Raw genomic sequence first — 26,056 nt, 5'->3', positions numbered from 1 at the left:
AAACTGCTGCTAAGCCAGCTACTAGTCACCACCTGAGCCACGAGCATGGTATAATGCCGAGAATGTCTAGCTGGCAAAATCAGCAGCAGCAGCAAGCTAGCTCATTCTGCAACAGAAAGGTTCGATGTTAAGAAATGGATGACACAGTGACCCAAATCGAACTCTGTGGTGTTAGCTGGCTAGCTATATTAGCTACTCTGCTAGCAAGCTGGCTAGATAAACGTGCTAAGATATCAGATAGATAGAAGCGAATAGCCAACGTAGCTAGCTAACGTTTGCTGTTTATCATCTTAAACATGCACCATTTTCGGCAACAGGCCATCTGACTTGTATTGTAACGTTTTCAATTTACTGGTGTGTTGACCTGACCAGCCGCAATCGTATCAGTAAATTGAATGTTGATTGTCGGATTAGATGATTGTCGTAATAGGGAAAGGAGGAAGTGTTTTAAAATGCCTAAATAGAAAGGTTGGCAATAGGTTTAGCTACCTAAGAATCTTCCTGCATGTGTACAGACCAAGAAAGCTGTAGATCAGCGTGCATGTGTGTGCACCCTCACTTCTCAAACAATGGGCATGTTTGAGATATTGAGACAAAAAAAATGAAACAACAATGCAGGTTCTACAGTCACTCTCTTTGTTAGATATCATGCACATTTATGACTTGGCAGCAAATAGCATCGCCAATGAGCTAGTTCTCATAGTAGCAGTAAACAGCAGCAATTGATTTGAACGATGAAGAGAGATGTGAGGAGATGTGAAAGGGAGATAATTTGAAAGCTTTGCTCTATCCAATCGTAGAAGTAGGATCAAGTTACAATCCGCCCATTTTGTGACAGATTGGCTAGTTCAACAATTTAGATGTTTAGAATTTCGTCCTTACATACTGACTGAAAATGAAAAAGTTTCCCAGGGCCCTCCCGAGTGACGCAGCAATCTAAGGCACTGCAATGCAGTGCTAGAGGTGTCACTACAGACCCAGGTTCAATCCCAGGCTGTGTCATAACCGGCTGTGAACGGGAGTCCCATAGGGTGGCGCACAATTGGCCCAGCATCGTCAAGGGTTAGGGCAGGGTTTGGATGGGAGGGTCTTTAAATGACTCATCGCGCTCGAGCAACTCCCTGTGGCGGGCTGGGCGCCTGCAGGCAGACCTTGTTGTCAGTTGAACATTTTTTCGTCCAACATATTGGTGCGGCTGGCTTCCGGGTTAAGGGGGCGGATGTTAAGAAGCGCGGTTTTGCGGGTCATGTTTCGGAGGACGCATGACTTGACCTTTGCCTCCCAAGCCCGTTGGGGAGTTGCAGTGATAAGACAAGATCGAAATTGGGGAGAAATAGGGGGTACAAAAAAAATGAAATAAATAAAAAATCCATCACAAATAATTGCTACAAATACTAGTTTCGTAAACATCTGTGATCAGTGATCACAAATCATGACATTACGTTGGGTCCATTTGAATTAAATAATGTTATTTTATAGTCTCAAACGAACAATAGTTCAGATATGATGTCCTTCAATACAGGCGTGACATGCTGGAGTGAATCGTCTATGTAAATGTTGTTGATCAGTAGGATAATATAAGTCCCAAATGGAAGGCCAACTGTAGGACCATAGACTCCACTGATCAGTCAAAACAAGCTCAATAACTCAATGCATGCACACACTCCTATTGAATATGCATTCACCTATAAGGTGATAAGGCCTATGCCATTTTAATTTACCCAGTTTATAAAAGTATTACCATTATGTTATGTGGTTAGATTGGTCAAAACAAAGTCAAATTCATTGTTTGGCTGTTGTCAATAACAAATGTAATGATCAAATATCATCCATCGGCCTTCTTGACCCGCAAAAATCTGTATCAACCCTAAAGAAAAATCCATATGGGTCATTCTGTACATCGAACATTCAAGTCTGGGAGATGAGGATGAGCCTGCGATGATCTAAAGACGAACAACCTGGACCCATAACATCATAAGGTGGGTTTTCTATTGGGGCACAAAACATCTTAAAAGTCGTGGGGGAGGGGAGCGGGGGTTGTTTTTTTCGACAGTGTGTATAGATTGTTTTGAATCAAAATGTGAATTACTGTAAAGGTCTAATCCATTAACCGCCTTTAAAGTAGCTTCCTCAACATGGAGTGGAAACAAAGAGGGCTAACCTTTGAAGTTGGGCCTGATTCGGGGATCATAGGTGATCAGTAATCTGTTCAAGATGTTACTGGTTGTATTCTCAGGGACTCGTGCAAGATCCTCAGGTGTCAGCTGTCTGCAAAGAAGAAAAAAGGAAACACTAAACCACATTACGTAGCACATCAAATTCTCCTGGATAAACAGCAGATGGAAGTATGCGTTTCTATGAAACAGTACAGTTTGATTGAACCATAACCTGAGAACTACCTATTGGGGATTTAATTAGCTTTGGTAATAGGACCTCTCCAGCAAACAATGCTTGGTTGCTCTAATGTCAGCAACTAAATGGGGCGGCAGGGTAGCCTAGTGGCTAGAGCGTTGGGCTAGTAACTGGAAAGTTGCGAGTTCAAACCCCCGAGCTGACAAGGTACAAATCTGTCGTTCTGCCCCTGAACAGGCAGTTAACCCACTGTTCCCAGGCCGTCATAAGAATATGTTCTTAACTGACTTGCCTGGTTAAATAAAGGTAAAAAAAATAAAAAAATAAATGGCAACATCCCCAATGTTGCTGAATATTACATTTGCATAACATTCCTTGCCTCCATTGCATGACATTATTGGAACAGTGTGAGAAGCATTTGCATTTCTGTCAAATTGCAAAGGTTCTTAGTGTATTTGTGGAAGATCCACATCAGTTGTGACCTTTCAAGAATTTTCTAGGGAACACCTATAATGTTCAAGGAATGTCTTCTGCTTTCTGAGACTGATTTGCTGAAAGAACAATGACCCGAGGAAAGATGGATGGAGCGAGCAGAACTTGGCAGAGGAGAGGGATAATCTGCTCCACGTGGGTGGCAACTGAACTCTACCAAGGAATTCAACTCGAAAAGCACTTTACATACAATCCTGTAAAGGTTATCAGGCACTAAGGATGAGTAAAAGTGCTCAGCAGGAATTTGTGTGCGTGTGTTTGCAGTTCCCTTGATCAAAATGTATCCTCTCTGCTCCACCATTGTGTTGAAGTACACTGACAACCTAGAGGGCCAAAGCTAAACTGGAACCAACTGGATCTCTGGGTCCACAAAAGCACACTGGGGCCTATTCCAAGAACATCATATATAATGTACAGAATGTAGTGAATATTGTAATGAAATTAAACGTTTCCCTTCAAATTCAATCATCTTTGTATGTCTGATCCATTTTAAGAATTAATAGAGTAAGACATCAAACATTGCATGACAAATTAGGCTTTGAAGCTAAAGCGGGGATATGGATGACAAATCTCACTCTCTTAATTTTTTTTAGGCCAGCTGTCCACTCCCTGATTTCTAATGCACCAAACTTGTCTCTACTTGGACTACATTCTCAAAGACTGAGCATTTGCAAATGATCCGAGTAACTCGTATATTTGAGTTTGGCCAATATAGGTAATGCTGCCGGGAATCTCCGGAGGTGGGGTGAAATTCTGCACTTACGAAGGACAGTAGACTTTCTTCCCCTTCTTTGTCCCTTTTTCTTTGGTGGAACCTCCATCTATCCAAACAAAGAGGACAAGGAGAAAGATGGCCAGCTTCTTGACACGCATCTTGGTCAACTCCTGAGCCTGAAAAGAGTCGAGAGAAAAGAAAAATGACATCTCTTCAACGGACTCATGCTTAACGCATTGACATTCGTGATCGCTCTACAAATGTTGTCTTTTCCCCATCCAATGAACCTTGAAGATGATTCACACATATGGAGCAAGGCTACCACATTGGTTAGTTATATAAGACTAAAGCCCATTCTCCTAACCCATTGCAATCACAGTAGGCACATATTTGCATGATCCGGTTTAAATCCCTTTCCTGTAGAAAATAAATAAATGTTTCTGTCAGCAGACTGGTACCTCATGGATATGACAGACTCTGTAACCAATATATTCTGATTCGATTCATACATTTGAGTGTATTATTAATCTTATGGCTCAGTTGGTTGGAGAAGAGTTGTGTGTTTGATTCCAACATAGGCCACCTACTGCATATGTATTCAAATTTGTTATGCTGTCATTTCATATACGAGTTTCTGCTAAATACCCATATCACAGCATTCTTATAGTATAATATCAACATCTTACTCTTGCTGAAATTGTTGGTTTGAAAGTACTTTTACTATATTTAAAGCACTAGTCAAAAGAAAATCTACAATTGTATTTATTGATGCCACCGACACAATTTAGACCCATTATTACTTTAAGATATTGCAACCCGATCTTCAGACAGTTCCTCTGCCAGAATGAAGGTATTCCAGTTCATTTTCTAGTCTAGACACTGCTCCCTGCTGCTGCTGCTGCACAAGGAAATCCCGGTCTGCTCTTTGCCTCAACATTGATCATCATCATCAGTTCCAGCAGAACTGTGCCTGACATCAGATCACTCTGTACCTCAGAACTAAAAACTCTGCTAGCTTATCTCACACATGATCATTGATTCCACACACATATGCACGTTTACACCTACACACACCATGCATGCACGCACGCACACATATTACACGCACACACACACCAGAGGGATCACTGCAAACGTTGGGAGACGCTGTCAAAACCTGCCAACAGGGGCAAATCTCCCCACTATCCCGTACCTTAACCTAACCCAGCCGAAATTACACATAAACTTAACCATAGAGTTCTTTCTGCTGGGCCTAAATTTAACACGTCGTCAGAGCGTCAGTTTAAATGTAAAAAAAATGTTTGTCTAAGGACGTAAGTACCTATCCCATGTACTTATTTGTGTCTGATGTGTCTGATTCCCTTGAATTACCCCTAATCATTATCTTCAAGTGACATATAACCTTGACTCTCTCGCTCTCAAAGTTGTGCTATGACCAAATTGTGCTTTAGCTAGTATGCCCTGCATATTTCCTGAGCTTTTAGTCACTTTGCTTTGGAATCATCTCTCCTGCCTTCGGAAAGTATTCAGACCCCTTGACTTTTTCCACTTTGTTACATTACAGCCTTATTCTAAAATATATGTTGTTGTTTTTTATTTACTCATCAATCTACACACAATACACCATAATGACAAAGCAAAAACATATTTGCAAATGTATTAAGAACAAAAACCAGAAATACCTTATTCACATAAGTATTCAAACTCGAAATTGACCTCAGGTGCATCCGGTGCATTTCATTGATCGCACTTGAGATGTTTCTAGTGCGTGATTGGCGTCCACCTGTGGTAAATTCAATTGATTGGACATGATTTGGAAAGGCAAACATCTCTATATAAGGTTCCACAGTTGACAGTGCATGTCAGAGCAGAAACATATGCCCTCCTAGTGTCACGACTTCTACCGAAGTCGTTGCCTCTCCTTGTTCGGGCGGTGCTCGGCGTTCGACGTCACCGGTCTTCTAGCCATCATTGATCCTTTTTTCATTTTCCATTGGTTTTGTCTTGTCTTCCCACACACCTGTTTTCAATCCCATTCATTACCTGTTGTGTATTTAACCCTCTGGTTCCCCTCATGTCTTTGTCAGAGATTGTTTTATTGTCTATATAGTGTGATTGTTGTATTAGGTGCGCGTCGGGTCTTTGTACCCATGTTTGGTTTGTTTGTACATTTAGTGTTATGGAGCATACTCTTGGAACTTTATTAAAAGACTCCATTTTACACTCAGTTTGACTCTCCTGCGCCTGACTTCCCTGCCACCTATTACACCTATGCATAACACCCAGGCTTGTGTAATTTCCCTTCTCACTGAGAGAGGACTGAGGAGACAATCATTGCTGCTCTCCTAATATACTGTAACTAATATAAATGTAATGTTTGGGAAAACATTACAAGTTACCTCATAAAGCCCTGTTGTAAGAGTTCACTGCTGTTACTCCATTTTTACTGATACATTTTTAGTGTAAGAGTCTGTCTTTTCATAGAGTTTAATTCAAGTGTAAAGGCAGTGGCACAAGCACCCACATAGAATGCTTATAAGGTGTGTCAGTAAGGTCAATAGGAATTCTGTTCAACCAACACAATCTCCTCCAATAGTCCTTTAATTGCACTATTGGATTTCTGACCATGGAGGCATATTAATTGGATCTTATTGCTTGTTACATACGTTGAGTATAAAAAAAACCATTAAGAACACCTGCTCTTTCCATGATATAAACTGACCAGGTGAAAGATATAATACCTTATTGATGTCACTTGTTAAATCCACATCAATCATTGTAGATGGAGGAGAGGAGACAGGTTAATAAAGACGGATGTTTAAGCTTTGGGACATGGATTGTGTATGTGTGCTATTCAGATTGTGAACCGGCAAGACAAAATATTTAGGTGCCTTTAAATGGGGTATGGTAGTAGGTGCCAAGCAACACTGCTGGGTTTTTCACGGTCAACAGTTTCACATGTGTATCAAGAATGGTCCACAACCCAAAGAACATCCAGCCAACTTGACACAACTGGGTGAAGTAATGGAGTCAACATGGGCCAGCATCCCTGTGGAAGGCTTTCGTTGTGGAGTCCATTCCCCTGAAGAATGGAGGCTGTTCTGAGGGCAAAATGGGGGGGTGCTAGTTTACAAAGAATACAAATAAATAAATGACATTGTTAGTATAGATACAAATGAGGAGAAAAATTTCCTTTAATTTTCATCATTGTGTCTGTCGTGCCTATTATTGTGCACCTACAAATTTGGGTCGTTAAATCAAGTGATGCAATTCCTTTTAAAATAGACAAATTGCACTTTCAACAATCACTACCTGCACCTCGCATCAGTACCAATCGCAAAGAGTGATTTGTTACTAGACTCGGTAAACCTGATAGTGCAGGTTTTCATCTTCATTCATGACCATGTTTATTTATTTTTTATTTTTCCTTTATTTAACTAGGCAAGTCAGTTAAGAACAAATTCTTATTTTCAATGATGGCCTAGGAACAGTGGGTTAACTGCCTGTTCAGGCGCAGAACTACAAATTTGTACCTTGTCAGCTCGGGGGATTGAACTTGCAACCTTCCGGCTACAAGTCCAACGCTCTAACCACAAGGCTACCCTGCCGCCCCTTATGCAGTCCATATTTTTTATTATGGTTTGTCTCGTCTGTCATTCATCCGAAGGAGCAGTTGGATTTTTTTTCTCTATAATTTACATATCGGCGATTTTTAGTTTTGCACGGTCTGTTTTTATTTAGATGTAATGTATATGGTTGATGCCCTCTTGCCTCCGTTCGGGATTCCCAAAATGGAGGATTACTTGTGCCTATGTCATACAACATGCACAGAGTAGGCTGCACACAGACATATAATTGCCTAAACACCAGCCAATAATGTGCAACACCAGCCCACAATTCGAGGCATCTGCAGGAATGCCCTACCCTCCAGTATCCATCTCCATTGATTCCTGCATGAATGCCCTCCTCCAGCATGACATCCTAATGTTTGTGTGACACTTTATAATGTGGGTCAAAAGGGAAATAACAGTATTACCTGAGTAGATAGTGTCCTTCGCTATCACCTGCCGAACACCTGCACTCACTGTCATTAACAGAACTGCGAGGAAACAGTGCCCGACAGGCGCGGGCAAAGGACACTGTCTACCGGTCGTCTTCACCTCCCACTAGCACAGCAGATGGGAGGCTAGGGTCACACGTGTACTAGCTAACTAGTTGGTTTGCTAGTTAGCGTTACCATGTGCTAGCTTGCTAGTTAGCTAGCTAGCACACGTTGTCGCCTCCGCCTCCGGCATGCTGTGTACCGGAGAAAACAGTGCCCAACAGACAGAGGCGAAGGAAATTGTCTACCGGTGATCCCCACATTCCGCTAGCATGGGAGGCTAGGGTGATGCAGTATGCTAGCTAGCTTGCTAGGTAGGTAGGTAGAGTACAGTGTAGCCCCCTCCTGCTGTGTACCGGAGTCCACCTTAAGACTAGCAGGCTAAGCTAACATAGGGTGTCCATCGCTCCCATCTGCCGAACACCTGCCCTCGCCGCTTTGGAATCATCTCTCCTGCCTTCGGAAAGTATTCAGACCCCTTGACTTTTTCCACTTTGTTACATTACAGCCTTATTCTAAAATATATGTTGTTGTTTTTTATTTACTCATCAATCTACACACAATACACCATAATGACAAAGCAAAAACATATTTGCAAATGTAGTAAAAACAAAAACCAGAAATACCTTATTCACATAAGTATTCAAACTCGAAATTGACCTCAGGTGCATCTGGTTTTCATTGATTGCACTTGAGATGTTTCTAGTGCGTGATTGGCGTCCACCTGTGGTAAATTCAATTGATTGGACATGATTTGGAAAGGCAAACATCTCTATATAAGGTTCCACAGTTGACAGTGCATGTCAGAGCAGAAACATATGCCATCCCAGTGTCACGACTTCTGCCGAAGTCGTTGCCTTTCCTTGTTCGGGCGGTGCTCGGCGTTCGACGTCACCGGTCTTCTAGCCATCATTGATCCTTTTTTCATTTTCCATTGGTTTTGTCTTGTCTTCCCACACACCTGTTTTCAATCCCATTCATTGCCTGTTGTGTATTTAACCCTCTGTTTCCCCTCATGTCTTTGTCAGAGATTGTTTTATTGTCTATATAGTGTGATTGTTGTATTAGGTGCGCGTCGGGTCTTTGTACCCATGTTTGGTTTGTTTGTACATTTAGTGTTATGGAGCATACTCTTGGAACTTTATTAAAAGACTCCATTTTACACTCAGTTTGACTCTCCTGCGCCTGACTTCCCTGCCACCTATTACACCTATGCATGACACCCAGGCTTGTGTAATTTCCCTTCTCACTAAGAGAGGACTGAGGAGACAATCATTTCTGCTCTCCTAATATACTGTAACTAATATAAATGTAATGTTTGGGAAAACATTGCAAGTAACCTCATAAAGCCCTGTTGTAAGAGTTCACCGCTGTTACTCCATTTTTACTGATACATTTTTAGTGTAAGAGTCTGTCTTTTCATGAAGAGTTTAATTCAAGTGTAAAGGCAGTGGCACAAGCACCCACATAGAATGCTTATAAGGTGTGTCAGTAAGGTCAATAGGAATTCTGTTCAACCAACACAATCTCCTCCAATAGTCCTTTAATTGCACTATTGGATTTCTGACCATGGAGGCATATTAATTGGATCTTATTGCTTGTTACATACGTTGAGTATAAAAAAAACATTAAGAACACCTGCTCTTTCCATGATATAAACTGACCAGGTGAAAGATATGATACCTTATTGATGTCACTTGTTAAATCCACATCAATCATTGTAGATGGAGGAGAGGAGACAGGTTAATAAAGACGGATGTTTAAGCTTTGGGACATGGATTGTGTATGTGTGCTATTCAGATTGTTAACGGGCAAGACAAAATATTTAGGTGCCTTTAAATGGGGTATGGTAGTAGGTGCCAAGCAACACTGCTGGGTTTTTCACGGTCAACAGTTTCACATGTGTATCAAGAATGGTCCACAACCCAAAGGACATCCAGCCAACTTGACACAACTGGGTGAAGTATTGGAGTCAACATGGGCCAGCATCCCTGTGGAAGGCTTTTGTTGTGGAGTCCATTCCCCTGACGAATGGAGGCTGTTCTGAGGGCAAAATGGGGGGGGTGCTAGTTTACAAAGAATACAAATAAATAAATGACATTGTTAGTATAGATACAAATGAGGAGAAACATTTAGCATGACTACATTTCCTTTAATTTTCATCATTGTGTCTGTCGTGCCTATTATTGTGCACCTACAAATTTGGGTCGTTAAATCAAGTGATGCAATTCCTTTTAAAATAGACAAATTGCACTTTCAACAAGTCCCCTCATGTACTCCCTGTTCACACACGACTGCATGGACAGGCACGACTCCAACACCATCATTAAGTTTGCAGACGACACAACAGTGGTAGGTCTGATCACAGACAATGACGAGACAGCCTATAGGGAGGAGGTCAGAGACCTGGCCGTGTGGTGCCAGAATAACAACCTATCCCTCAACGTAGCCAAGACTACGGAGATAATTGTGGATGACAGGAAAATGAGGATCGAGCACGCCCCCATTCTCATCGACGGGGCTGTAGTGGAGCAGGTTGAGAGCTTCAAGTTCCTCGGGGTCCAGTATCAACAACAAACTAGAATGGTCCAAACACACCAAGAAAATCATGAAGAGGGCACGACGAAGCCTATTCCCCCTCAGGAAACTAAAAAGATTTGGCATGGGTCCTGAGGTCCTCAAAAGGTTCTACAGCTGCAACATCGAGAGCATCCTGACTGGTTGCATCACTCTCTGGTACGGCAATTGCTCGGCCTCTGACCGCAAGGCACTACAGAGGGTAGTGCGTATGGCCCAGTACATTACTGGGGCTAAGCTACCTGCCATCCAGGACATCTACACCAAGCAGTGTCAGAGGAAGGCCCTGAAAATTGTCAAAGACCCCAGCCACCCCAGTCATAGACTGTTCTCTCTACTACCGCATGGCAAGTGGTACCAGAGTGCCAAGTCTAGGACAAAAAGGCTTCACAACAGTTTTTACCCCCAAGTCATAAGACTCCTGAACAGGTAATCAAATGGCTACCTGGACTATTTGCATTGTGTCGTCGTCGTCAACCCCCCCCCCCCCCAACCCCTCTTTTTATGCTGCTGCTACTCTCTGTTTATCATACATGCATAGTCACTTTAACTATACATTCATGTACATACTACCTCAAATCAACCTGACTAACCGGTGTCTGTATGTACTACTACTTTTATGGCCTTGCTACTGCACAATACTGTGCAGCCGTATTCATTGACCTGGCCAAGGCTTTCGACTCTGTGGGAATGGGAATGCCACAGGGTTCAATTCTTAGGCTGACTCTCTTCTCTGTATACATCAATGATGTTGCTCTTGCTGCTGGTGAGTCTCTGATCCACCTCTACGCAGACGACACCATTCTGTATACTTCTGGACACTGTGTTAACAACCCTCCAGACGAGCTTCAATGCCATACAACTCTCCTTCCGTGGCCTCCAACTGCTCTTAAATACAAGTAAAACTAAATGCAGGCTCTTCAACCGATTGCTGCCTGCACCTGCCCCCCCCGTCCAGCATCACTACTCTGGACGGTTCTGACTTAGAATATTTGGACAACTACAAATACCTAGGTGTCTGGTTAGACTGTAAACTCTCCTTCCAGACTCACATCAATAATCTCCAATCCAAAGTTAAATCTAGAATTGGCTTTCTATTTCGCAACAAAGCATCCTTCACACATGCTGCCAAACATACCCTCGTAAAACTGACCATCATAACGATCCTCGACTTTACATTATAATCTCCAATACCATACTCAATAAATTGGAGGCAGTCTATCACCAAAGCCCCATATACTACCCACCACTGCGACCTGTACGATCTCGTTGGCTGACCTTCGCTTCATACTCGTCACCAAACCCACTGGCTCGAGGTCATCTACAAGACCCTGCTAAGTAAAGTACCCCCTTATCTCAGCTCGCTGGTCACCATAGCAGCACCCACCTGTAGCAGGCGCTCCAGCAGGTATATCTCTCTGGTCCCCCCCAAAGCCAATTCCTTCTTCTGCCGCCTGACCTTCCAGTTCTCGGCTACCAATGCCTGGAACAAACTACAAACACCTCTGAAACTGGAAACACTTTCCTCCCTCACTAGCTTTAAGCACCAGCTGTCAGAGCAGCTCACAGATTACTGCACCTGTACATAGCCCATCTGTAATTTAGCCCAAACAACTACCTCTTCCCATACTGTATTTATTTATTTTTGCTCCTTTGCACCCCATTATTTCTATTTCTACTTTTCTACTGCAAATCTACCATGCCAGTGTTTTACTTGCTGTATTGTATTTACTTCGCCACCATGGCCTTTTTTTGCCTTTACCTCCCTTATCCCACCTCATTTGCTCACATTGTATATAGACTTATTTTTCTACTGTATTATTGACTGTATGTTTGTTTTACTCCATGTGTAACTCTGTGTTGTTGTATGTGTCAAAATGCTTTGCTTTATCTTGGCCAGGTCGCAATTGTAAATGAGAACTTGTTCTCAACTTGCCTGAAATAAAACAATTTAAAAAAAATTATATAGCCTGTCTTTTTACTGCTGTTTTCTTTCTTTACTTACTGTGAGTGGACCAAGTAATTGGGCGTCACTCTAAAGTGGGAAGGTGGAATAAACGAGTCAGGAGTAGGTTTTCTTGATTGAACACAGTTCTCTATTGAGGGCATTTAGTCAACAAAAACACTCCAACATAATCAAGGAAAATCTTCCAAGGAAAAACATACATCTTCTTCTCCAGATGAAACAGGGACACAATAGGCTTATCTTTAAACTACAACAAAAGTCACGGGATTGTCACCGTCTTAGTGGTTCTTCCTGGATAGCTCCTCTCTCTCGGTGGCCATCTTCCAGAGATAGTTTTCCCCCCTCTCTCTGCTGGTTCCATTCTCTCTCTTATAGGGGAAGGAGAGTATGTCATTCGTACCGTCAGCTGTGCTTAATTGCCTCTGGTTACCTTGTCTCCCATGCCTTGTTGGGCTACTATCCATGAGCCCAGCCTGCCCTCTGGTGGTCCTTCCACATTACCTATTGTTCACCTAACACATTTTTTGCACTTTTGGTTAGAGCTTGTATGTAAGCATTTCACTGTAAGGTCGACACCTGTTGTATTCGGCGCATGTGACAAATAAACTTTGATTTGATTTGAAATGGTCCAATTCACACACTTCTCACTGTGTCTCTGATCTGGCAGATTCACTAAACACAAATGGATCGTTTGTATATTATGTCTGATTGTTGGAGAGTGCCCCGGCTGCCTGTAAATGAATAGAAATCAAGAAAATGATGCAGTCTGGTTTGCTCAATTATTTATACCTTTACTTTTGATACATAAGTATATTTTTAGCAATTACGTGTACTTTTGATACTTAAGTATGGGATATTTAAACCCAAATACTTTTAGCCTTTTACTTAAGTGGTAATTTACTGGATGACTCACTTTTACTTGAGTAATTTTCTAATGAGGTATCTTTATTTTTACTCAAATATGACAATTAGGTACTTTTTCCACCATTGCTGAATGCATTTAGTATTTTATTAAGATCCCCATTAGCTCCTGCCAAGGGTTTATGGGATGATTTATTTAATTTTTTTCACCTTTATTTAACCAGGAAGGCCAGTTGAGAACAAGTTCTCATTTACAACTGAGGCCTGGCCATGATAAAGCAAAGCAGTGCGACAAAAACAACACAGAGTTACACATAAACACAATAACAAACGTACTGTCAATAACACAATAACACAAAAGAAAATAAAAATAGAAAAATCTATGTGCAAATGTAGAAGAGTAGGGAGGTAGGCAATAAATAGAAAATAATTACAGTTTAGCATTAATACTGGAGTGATGGATATGCAAATGATGATGTGCAAGTAGAGATACTGGAGTGCAAAAGAGCAAGAGGGTAAGTAATAATATGGGGATGTGGTTGTTGGGTGTGCTGTTTACAGATTGGCTGTGTACAGGTACAGTGATCAGTAAGCTGCTCTGACAGCTGATGCTTAATGTTAGTGAGGGAGATATAAGGCACCAGCTTCAGAGATTTTTGCAATTCGTTCCAGTCATTGGCAGCAGAGAACTGGCAGGAAAGGCAGCCAAAGGAAGTGTTGGCTTTGGGGATGACCAGTGAAATATAGCTGCTGGAGCGTGTGCTACGGTTGGGCGTTGCTATGGTGACCAGTGAGCTGAGATAAGGCGGGTGTATACCTAGCAAAGACTTATAGATGACCTGGAGCCAGTGGGTTTGGTGAAGAATATGTAGTGAGTGCCAGCCAACAAGAGCATACAGGTCGCAGTGGTGGGTAGTACTGTATATGGGGCTTTGGAATAAAACAGATGGCACTGTGATAGACTACATCCAGTTTGCTGAGTCGAGTGTTGGGGGCTATTTTGTAAATTAAATCGCTGAAGACACTGATCAGTAGAATAGTCAGTTTTACGAGGGTATGTTTGGCGACATGAGTGAAGGACCTTTGTTGCAAAATAGGTAGCCGATTCTATATTTAAATTTGGAATGGAGATTCTTAATGCTTAATGAGTATGGAAGGAGAGTTTAAAGTCTAACCTGACACCTAGCTATTTGTAGTTGTCCACATATTCTAGGTCAGAACCGTCCAGAGTAGTGATGCTAGTCGGGCATGATAAAAAATATATATTAAAAAAAATACACCCAACATTGACAATAAAGTAGGCTGGTATGTAACAATCTACATTAAAATGAGAAAATATTTATTGTATCATTTTTTGTCAACTCACAGCCTATCCATAACCTAACATACTGTAACATCTATAACACAACATACCTGGCAAATATTATCTATTTATTTTCTCTCCATTTCTCAAATGTCTATATCCGTGTTTGTACACTAAGGCCTGATCCACCGATAATAGCAAAAAACTTACTTGCTCACCTTTTTGTTGACAAAGGTTTCAGTACTGTTTGCTGACCTTACATTGGGAGGACAGGCTCGTGGAAATGCCTCCTCGAGTGGAATAAGTTGAATGGTATAACACACATGGACCATGTGTTTGATACCATTCAACTTATTCCACTCAAGGAGGCATTCCATTTGCTCCGTTCCAGCCATTATTATTTGTGGTCCTCCCCTTAGAAGCCTCCAGTGATACAGTAGCAGTGCTGGCTATGTCATGTGTAATGGTTGTGAAGCGCTATTCGACATTCACAAGAAGGGGACTTAGGCCTATGAGGCATGTCAAGGTAACTGTAGCCTACTGTTCAGACCTTCCTGTTTGGCCCTGTCCGGGGGTGTCATCGGATGGGGCCACGGTGTCTCCTGACCCCTCCTGTCTCAGCCTCCAGTATTTATGCTGCAGTAGTTTATGTGTCGGGGGCTAGGGTCAGTTTGTTATATCTTGAGTACTTCTCCTGTCCTATCCGGTGTCCTGTGTGAATTTAAGTATGCTCTCTCTAATTCTCTCTTTCTCTCTTTCTTTCTCTCTCTCGGAGGACCTGAGCCCTAGGACCATGCCTCAGGACTACCTGACATGATTACTCCTTGCTCTCCCCAGTCCACCGGGCCGTGCTGCTGCTCCAGTTTCAACTATTCTGCCTGTGATTATTATTATTTGACCATGGTGGTCATTTATGAACATTTGAACATCTTGGCCATGTTCTGTTATAATCTCCACCCGGCACAGCCAGAAGAGGACTGGCCACCCCACATAGCCTGGTTCCTCTCTATGTTTCTTCCTAGGTTTTGGCCATTCTAGGGAGTTTTTCCTAGCCACCGTGTTTCTACACCTGCATTGCTTGCTGTTTGGGGTTTCAGGCTGGGTTTCTGTACAGCACTTTGAGATATCAGCTGATGTACGAAGGGCTATATAAATACATTTGATTTGATTTAAATGGAAACTGAAATCTGGACACTAACTGTAGGTCTATAACCTTTCACATAGCAGTAATATTAACTCCTGTAGAATGAATACTTTTTTTGCAGTAAAATCATACACCAAATGCAGGCAAAATTTTACTTGGGAAAAGGGGTGGAGAATTTTTTACAATTTCTTGAGGCATCTTGAGAGAACGCGAATGCGCAGTTAGATAACTTCGGTAGAGGTGCTATCTTTATCAGCATCATAAAAAGATGATAGCATTTCAACCAGGTAAATTAGGGCTATGCATCCAAGCCGAACTCAAATCTTATCAGAAACATGTTGGGTCGTTTTCATAGCTTTCTATTTCCTTACAGCAGGTCAAACTGATGTCATATGACATTTAACACAAAAATGTGTTATTACATTTTCACCCAGATCCCTAAGCATATTTCCTCCGCGAAAGAAGCAGACGTGACAGAGAACTTTACCGATGTCATCTAGACATTATTATTCTGGTGAGCAAGTGTTTATTTAGTCTTCTAGGACAACATACAGCACAATGACAGAATAAAGCTGCATGTACTGTATCTAATTATAGACAGGTTGACGATACAAAAGCCTGCCAAAATGTCAGAAATTATAAGCAGAAACATATCTAAATCAGGAAACAACAAAAAAATCCTGCAACTGCTGTCAAAAAGTAATTCCGAGGTCTCTGACTGTAGCCTACATATAATTTTCTATATTAGTGATTTAGGGTCAGGTGCGGGTCTCAGATTTTCACTTTATCATATATAGTCAGGTGGTTGCGGATGGCTTATTAGCAATTGCGGGCGGGTGCGTGTGAACAAACACTGACCCAGGCACCACTAGCAGACAAGTTTGCATTCCCTCCTGGCCATTAAGATGCCACCAATCTCCTCCGTACTGTTTCATCCTCTTTTACCACTTCACCAACTCTTTCCCAAACATGACTTTTCTGGTCCTCCCTTCTCTTTATTTTCAACTCTCCATTTCACAGCTTTTCTCTTATTGGATGAACTTCAAATTGTTCTTTTTGCCCCGGCATATTGATTTGAACTTTTCCTGCTTGTTCCCAAATGCATTTGGTGATTGGCATATCGGCTATTGGAAATTATTCAGTTGGGCCCAAAAGTTAATGCTTATGCATAGGGTTGGGTAGATTACTTCCTAAATGTAATCCGTCACAGTTACTGTCCAAAATTGTAATCAGTAACGTAATGTATGTATTACCCAAACTCAGTAACGTAATTTGATTACATCCAGTTACTTTTAGATTACTTTCCCCTTAAGAGGCATTAGAAGAAGACAAAAATATATGTTACCAATTGAACGACATCTACTGCAGGATAAATCAATCTTAAAGTTTACATAGCTGACCATATGTGGATGTTAAATTTTACTTTATGGGTTGGTTATGTAGGTTTCTTCTAACCCATCACTTTCTACTACATATAACAATACGATTAAATTATATCTTTACATTAAAAACCAGTCTATTAGAATTCCAGTCATTCCAATAAATGTTTTCACCCCTTGATCTTCAAGAATAGGACTTAGAAATATGGAAGTATAGATAAGCCATATTGTTTTACCTGAGCATAACCCCAAAACTAAGGACTTATTAGCCAGCACTACTCTGTTGTTTATGATTTCGATGTCATGGAGGACTGATTGGGCTCATTGATTCCAGTTGAAAAATAAATGAGGCGCTCATGGAATGTCATGCTTTGAGCACTACTGAAAATTGCTATTTACATATAAAAAATGAATGCCATATGTTGCATTTGCTATAGGCCTATTGTTTACCTTTTTGTTAGTGACACTTTGATATCTTGATAATATGCAGCAGTTTAAAGGGCAAATCCACAAATGAAACAATAACAAAATGGTCGCCCTGCCTCTGCTAAGGGATGTGTCTGGAGAAACGTAATCACTCTCAGATTAATAGACAGAGCTATAAATGCAAGGACCATGCTATCAAAATGATTGTTTTAACCATGTTATGAGGCTATACAGTGTGTGTTACCATTTACAATATTTACAGACATTGGAGAAAAACAAGCTTATACTGTGAGTTCTCATGGAGTGTGACAGTTGAACTAAGCTCCTGAGGCATTTCTAAGTTATATTCTTCAAGAATAAATGAATATATACTCAGCAAAAAAATAAACATCCTCTCACTGTCAACTGCATTTATTTTCAGCAAACTTAACATGTGTAAATACTTGTATGAACAAAGTAGGGGTCAAAATCAAAAGTAACAGTCAGTATCTGGTGTGCCCACCAGCTGCATTAACCTCTTACATCTATGGGGGCGCTATTTCATTTTTGGATGAAAAACGTTCCCGTTTTAAACAAGATATTTTGTCACAAAAAGATGCTCGACTATGCATATAATTGATAGCATTCGAAAGAAAACACTCTGACGTGTCCAGAAATACCAAGATATTCTCTGTGCGTGCCCTAGAACGTGAGCTTCAGGCAAAACCAAGATGAGATGGCATCCAGGAAATGACAAGGATTTTTGAGGCTCTGTTTTCCATTGTCTCCTTATATGGCTGTGAATGCGAGAGGAATGAGCCTGCCCTTTCTGTCGTTTCCCCAAGGTGTCTGCAGCATTGTGACGTATTTGTAGGCAGATCATTGGAAGATTGACCATAAGAGACCACATTTACCAGGTGTCCGCCCGGTGTCCTGCGCCAAAATAGGTGCGCAAAAGTCACCTGCCAGTATTTTTACATGCGATACAGAGAGGAAAGCAAGCTTCCACGAACTGCATATCAATGAAGAGATATGTGAAAAAACACCTTGAGGATTGATTCCAAACAACGTTTGCCATGTTTCGGTCGATATTATGTAGTTAATCCAGAAAAAGTTTTACGTTGGAGGTGACTGAATTTTCGGTTCGTTTCGGTAGCCAGACGCAATGTAGAAAACGGAACGATTTCTCCTACACACAGACGCTTTCAGGAAAAACTGCGCATTTGGTATGTAACTGAGAGTCTCCTCATTGAAAACATCAGAAGCTCTTCAAAGGTAAATGATTTTATTTATTTGGTTATCTGGTTTTTGTGAAAATGTTGCGTGCTAAATGCTACTCAAAATGCTATGCTAGCTTTGCATACTCTTACACAAATTAGTCAATTTCTATGGTTCAAAAGCATATTTTGAAAATCTGAGATGACAGTGTTGTTAAGAAAAGGCTAAGCTTGAGAGCAGACGCATTATTTTCATTTTATTTGCGATTTTCAGAAATCGTTAACGTTGCGTTATGCTAATGAGCCTGAGGCTTTAGTCATAAACCCGGATCCGGGATGGGGAGTTTCAAGAAGTTAAGTACTGCAATGCATCTCATCATGGACTGCACCAGATTTGCCAGTTCTTGCTGTGAGATATTACCCCACTCTTCCACCAAGGCACCTGCAAATTCCCAGATATTTCTGGGGGAAATGGCCCTAGCCCTCAACCTCTGATCCAACAGGTCCCAGATGTGCTCAATGGGATTGAGATCCAGGCTCTTCGCTGGCCATGGCAGAACACTGACATTCCTGTCTTGCAGGAAATTTCGCACAGAAAGAGCAGTATGGCTGGTGGCATTGTCATGCTGGAGGGTTATGTCAGGATGAGACTGCAGGAAGGGTCACACATGAGGGAGGATGATGTCTTCCCTGTAACGCACAGCGTTGAGATTGCCTTCAATGACAACAAGCTCAGTACGATGATGCTGTGACACACCGCCCCAGACGATGACGGAACCGCCACCTCCAAATCGATCCCGCTGCAGAATACAGGCCTTTGTGTAATGCTCATTCCTTCGATGATTAAGAGCATTTTTTTGCCAGTCCTGTCTGGTCCAGCGACAGTGGGTTTGTCTTAGGCATCTCACAGTACGGACATTGCTATTTATTGGCCTGGCCATATCTGCAGTACTCATTCCTCCTTACAGCATGCCTAAGGCATGTTCACGCAGATGAGCAGGGACCCTGGGCATCTTTCTTTTGGTGTTTTTCATAGACAGCAGAAAGGCCTCTTTAGTGTCCTAAGTTTTTCATAACTGTGACTTTAATTGCCTACCGTCTGTAAGCTATTAGTGTCTTAACGACCGTTCCACAGGTGCATGTTCATTAACTGTTTATGGTTCATTGAACAAGCATGGGAAACAGTCTATTAATCCCTTTACAATGAAGTTATTTTTACGAATAATCATTGAAAGACAGGGCCTTGAAAAAGGGACATTTCTTTTTTTGCTGAGTTATATATATATATATATATATATATATATATATATATATATATATATATTGTGGCAAAGAAGGGGGTCGAGTGGTAAATGGCAGATATGTGAGAGCAGAACTAATAAACGGGCTCTGCCCGATCACTAAAATGGCTACCCCTGTCAGAACTACAGATCACAAAATGGCCGACCACCAAAACTACAAGTCCCAGAAGCAAGGGGAACCCTCAGAAGGTGGAGCCAACCCACAGATAAAGGGTCAAGAAAAACCAGGAAGAGAAGAAGAGAGTGCTGGAAGGATCTATGAACAATAGAGAAAGAGACAATAGAGATTGGCTGGATTTACCGTGTATGAGCTGGACTGTTTTGGACTTACCTGTTGGCGTTTGGACCTGGACCTCCCGAGAACCCGATTCGTGTACCGAACCCTGCTATCCTTGTCCTCGCCTACGGCCTGGGTGGACCAGGACGAAGAAACAAACACACAGGTACTGTCCTGTTCGAAAGAACTCTCATTCTTGGGTGATTTGGTGACAGTTTACCACTTAGTTTGTAACAAACGCTCCTAACCTTGAAGAGGTTTGCCACACAATATATATATATATATATATATATATATATATATATACAGTATATACACGTATACACTACCGTTCAAACGTTTGGGGTCACTTAGAAATGTCCTTGTTTTTTAAAGTAAAGCCCTTTTTTGTCCATTAAAATAACATAAAATTGATCAGATAGACTGTTAATGTTGTAAATTAATATTGTAGATGGAAATGGCTGATTTGTAATGGAATATCTACATAGACATACAGAGGCCCATTATCAGCAACCATCACTCTTGTGTTCCAATAGCACATTGTGTTTGCTACTCCAAGTTTATCATTTAAAAGGCTAATTGATCATTAGAAAACACTTTTGCAATTATGTTAGCACAGCTGAAAACTGTTGTGCCTAATTAAAGAAGCAATACAACTGGCCTTCCTTAGACTAGTTGAGTATCTGGAGCATCAGCATTTGTGGGTTCGATTACAGGCTCCAAATGGCTAGAAACAAATAACTTTATTCTGAACAACGTCAGTATATTCTTGTTCTGAGAAATGAAGGCTATTCCTTGCGAGAAAATGCCAATCTTGTACAATGCTGTGTACTACTCCCTTCACAGAACAGCGCAGACATTCTCTACCCAGAATAGAAAGAGGAGTGCGATGCCCCCGTGCACAACTTAGCAAGAGCTGCCTCAACTGGCAGCTTCATTAAATAGTACCCACAAAACACCAGATGACCACTGTCTTCACAGTGGTCTCTGACTTGTAATCAGACTCGCTCAGGTGGAACAAACTTAAGCTTGCGCCTTTTTTCAATGCTGATTTGAATGTCATTGAGAAAACAGAGAAGTGTCAAATATTTTTTTCCCTCGCAATTATCCTTTCTGAATTTAAAAGTAATCCTTGAACTAATCATCTAGTTTTTCAAAAGTATCTGTAATGTTATTACCATATGTTGTTGTTAACGTAATGGATTACAGTTAACGTTTTATGTAAACCCTTACATGTACATTGTAATCTGTTACTCCCCAACCATACTTATGCACCAATGCATATGCCTAAAATAATGAAAGAAAAACCTAAATGGAGCATATAGATAGATATAAATCGCACAAGAATTATATTATAAAGGTAATGTTTTCTCGTTATTTAACCAGCCCGCCACTCACCCGCCCTTTATCCACACAATATTAATGACCCTAAATCTGACCCCACCTGCGGATATCCGCAGGAACGGCAGGTTATGAGTCAACCCATGCATCACTATTGTCTGCCAACAACACAGTGTCAGTGTTTGTGTTTGTGTGTGTGCAGGACTGCATTCTAGCCTCTTAAGCCCATCAGGAAATTGGGAGTGGAGGTTCTCTACCATCTATGGTGTGTGTGTATACTGTACTTCCACATTATTATAGCCACACCAACAGAGAATCAAAGCTGACCTTTGATGTGGAGCCACTCCTTTCTTTCACACACGGTCTGATATCAAGAAAAGCAAACTACAGTATGTGGTTTCTGATCCGTGCCTTTGTATGTCTAGCCAAGAGGTATTACTGGTATCACGTTTTAAGGTAAGACCCAGATGCAGATTGTGTCGAAGTAACAAAATGTATTACAACAGGGGCAGGCAAACGACAGGTCAGGCAGGGGTCAGGTCAGGCATAGTTTGGTGATCCGGGGGAGAGGGGTGGGCCAGGAACCAGGAGAGAAAGGGCTGTGAGACATGGGTTTAAATCTGGACACATGAAAGGCAGGATGTATACAAAGGGTATGGGGCAACAGAGGACGAACAGCAAAGGGGCTAATGATCTTGGAGTGGGGGAGAAAGGTCTGTGCTTCTGGGGGTGTAGCCGCGGGGCTATAGTGGTGTGCCAGCGCATCTGGCTTGACCTTCTTGGATACCAGTCGGTGCTGCAGAAGGGAAGTGGCTGAACCCCTCCCGGAGGTCCTGGTACTCTGCGGGGCTGGCAGAGAGGTCCGGTGCAATTTCCAAGAAGATGTCCCAGGGCAGGCAGAGCTGACTTCAGGCCATGAGTGTGGCAAGGCAGGCTCCAGCCCACGATGGCACCAGTAGCCCAGTCAATATAGAGATTGTGTCGCTGGAGCCAAGAGACTCCCAATACCACGGGAACCTGCGGAGACTCAACTGGCAGGAATTGGATTGTCTTGTTCCCTGACACTCGTAGGTTGATGGGGGTGGCATGGTGGGTGACCCAGCCTATAGAGCACCTGTCCAGTGCTCTAACATCCATGGGAATGGAGAGGGGTTGAGTGGGGATTCCCAGCTCGGATGCCAGGGTAATGTCTATAAGACTCACATCGGCCACCAGAGTCGATGAGTACCTCTGGAGAGACTTGGACTGATCGCCCCACAGCAAGATGGCATGGAGAGTGTGGCGAGTAATGGGACAATAAAAATTATATTTTTTGACCCACCAGAGTACTTACTCCAAAGAATGAGCTTAGGTCTCTTGAAGGGACAGGTAGACACACAATGACCGGCAGTACCTCCAATACAGACATCACTGGGTGTCAAGTCTGCGTACGTGTTCGGCTGGAGACAGCCCAGCCATGCCGAGCTGCATCGGCTCGAGAAGAGGTGAATTGGAACCCAGGCGAGGGCCCTCCTGGACATCAGCGTGATGAGGTACGCTATCTTAGAGCAGTCTGAGGGGAGGGAGGGCTGGGTTCCTGGGAAACCGTGGTGACGGCGCTGTTACCAGCTGGGTTACTGAGGGGCTGGGAGGTTAACGTCGTGGTTGGCTGCCTAGTAGACAACCCACGGAATTGCTCCCTCAATGTGTCCAATACTTGGTCATGAGGTTCGGCCACGGCCTGGAACCTTTCTATCAGACCACGAAACAACACCTTGTGCCTTCCAATGATGGCTTCTTGGAAGGCGAGGGAGTTGTGGATCTGGTCCGAGTCTGCTGGGTCAGTCATGGCCAGTTCATACTATCACATTTTAAGGTAAGACCCAGATGCAGACTGTGTCGAAGTAAAAGTTTTTCACAACAGAGGCATGCAAATGACAGGCCAAGGCATGCAGGGGTCAATAATCCAGAGAGGGTGTAAAGGTACAGGACAGCAGGCAGGCTCAGGTCAGGCAGAGGTTGATGATCCAGCGTAGTGGGGCAAAGGTACAGGACGACAGGTAGGCTCAGGGCAGGCAGAACGGTCAGAACCTGGAAACTAGAAAACAGGGACACAAAACGCTGGTCGGTTCTACGAACAAAAGGAACTGGCAACAGACAAACAGAGAACACCGGTATAAATACACAGGGGATAATGGGGAAGATGGGTGACACCTCAAGGTAGTGGAGACAATCACAAAGACAGGTGAAACAGATCAGGCTGTGAAAACTGGACTCTATTCCAAATCCCATTTTAGATATAACCCAGCCCAGCCAACCGGGAACATTCCCAGAACATTAGCTAAGATTCCCATTAAGTTCTGGCATTATCTATTATTAGGATGGTAACATCCCAAAAACATTCAAATAATGTTTTTGACAATTAAACCTTTTTATAATTAAATGTATTTGAAATGCTCTCCTAACAATCGCTAAAATGTTGTGCACAACATCTGAAAACCACCACAGAACATTCCCTAAAAGTTATTATTAGGTTTCAAGGTAAAGTAATAACACAATGTATCAGTAATGTTTTCCAAGCAAACCAAAATTGGTTCTGTGAAAGTTAACATAAAATTTGTTAGGTTACAGCAAATGGTCTCAAAACACAAAAACTGTCCAGTTGTGCTGGTGAATATACCAAGTTTTTATAAACCATTCACATGATATTACAAGAACGCTCCGAGAACACATTTCATCTGTCCATTAAACGTTGCCAGAATGTTTCATTAGGTTGTAGAAACAGTCTAGTTGGAATATTTTGAGGACGTCACAAAATATGTTTCTGTCACACCATGACCTGTTTCACCTGTCGTTGTGCTTGTCTCCACCCCCCTTCAGGTGTCGCCCATCTTCCCCATTACCCCCAATGTATTTCGCTGTTTGTCTGTTGCCAGTTTGTTTGTCAAGTCTACCTGTGGTTTTCCCCTTGCGCCTGTCTTTTTCTAGTTTTCCCGGTTTTGACCATTCTGCCTGCCTTGAGACTGCCTGCCATTCTGTTTCTTCTCACACCACCCTGGATTATTAACCTCTGCCTGGCCTGACCCCGAGACTGCCTGCCGTTCTGTACTTTTTGGACTCTGATCTGGATTTACTGACCTGTGCCTGCCATTGACTTGTACTTTTTCCTGTCCCCTGTTCTACTAATAAAGTTCTTACTTCGACACTGTCTGCATCTGGGTCTTCTCCTGAAACGTGATACTTCCCAAAACAAAACAAAAAACTGTCCAGATAATTATTTTCTTTGTCCAATTAGTTAAATTAAACCATGTGCGTAGATCACCCTGTAGTGGGCCAGCAATACAGTCCTCAAATGCTAATTGACATTAAATCTGGAGAGAAACATAATGGGGATGTTTTACCATCTACTTTCTTTTTCTTTAATGAGCTACAAATGTGCATGCTGAGAATGTTGTGGTAATGCTAGATAAAACTTATATCTAACATTTTCTAAATATTATTGAAATGTTCTGAGGACCTGCAAGACAAGGTTAATTGTATATTTTGTGAATATGAATGGAATATTATGTCAAATCTTTAAAAACAATATCTGCTATGAACGTCATAAAAATTTACATTTATGGGAATGTTCTGGGCAACTATGTGAATATCACAAGAATACTCTTGCAACTTGAAATGTTCTGGGAACCTTTAAATAATTTAGACCAGGTGTTTTGTCAACAATCTTACATTATAGGATTGTCCTGTGCAACCTAACTTAAACATTGTATGAATGTCATCACAACTGAGAATATTTTGTGTTTTGGGAACTTATTTCTTGTAATGTACCGATACTGTTCCCACAACCCTAATTAAATGTTCTGGGAACCTTTAAAGAACTCAGGAAGGCCATTCTGTCATCATTCTTGCAACATCAAAGAAATGTTTGTGCACCCTGAAACTAACATTATCTGAATGTCAGCACAACTGGACAGTTTTAGTGTATTGGGAACCTACTGTATCTGATGTCATATTCCCACAATGTTAGCAAAACCTAAATAAACATTCTGCAAACCTTTAAAAGAACAGACAAACTGTCTTCTGCAAACATCCTTGTAACATCAGGTGAATGTTTGCACTCTAAATGAAATATTGTAGAGTCATCTTCACAACTGGACGTTTTGTGTTTTGGGAAAATATCTTTTGTGATGTCCAGACTGTTCGCACAACCTAATGAAACATTCTGGGAACCTTGAAAGAACTGATTAATTGTGTTCTAGGAACATTCTTGCAACATCAGATAGATATTTTATACAAACAGTCTGTAATCATCAGCGTGACCAAACAGTTTTATGGTATGAGAACATTTGCCACGACATAACAAATGTTCTGGGAACTTTCACAGAATCAATTTTGGTTTGCTGGGAGGGCTGCAGTTACTTTTTTATTCAATGATTCTGGGGCGGATTGGACAGGTTCCCCACTTTAGTCCCTGTAATATTGGTGGGATTGACTGGGATTGACAGGCCATGTCATTTGCATATAGAAAATAATTCACATTAGCTGAATTATGATTAATATCCGATTGCATGGTTCTAATGTTATGATCAATGAAATTACTTGAGTACAAAGCTACTTTTGTGTTTGAGAAAGTGTTCAATGTTCA

General features: G+C 41.8%; 1 pseudogene; it reads right to left on the bottom strand.

Annotated features, from left to right (window-relative positions):
• The window catches only part of LOC135545002 (glycine receptor subunit beta-like), a 63,151-nt pseudogene extending 39,891 nt beyond the window's left edge, over positions 1 to 23,260 (bottom strand).
• Between the last annotated feature and the right edge of the window lie 2,796 nt (positions 23,261 to 26,056).

The sequence above is a fragment of the Oncorhynchus masou genome, chromosome 9, assembly GCF_036934945.1.
Source record: "Oncorhynchus masou masou isolate Uvic2021 chromosome 9, UVic_Omas_1.1, whole genome shotgun sequence".
NCBI classification, from domain to species: domain Eukaryota; kingdom Metazoa; phylum Chordata; class Actinopteri; order Salmoniformes; family Salmonidae; genus Oncorhynchus; species Oncorhynchus masou.
Note: the sequence above shows the minus strand (reverse complement) of the source record. Positions and strands in the feature narration are given on the sequence as shown.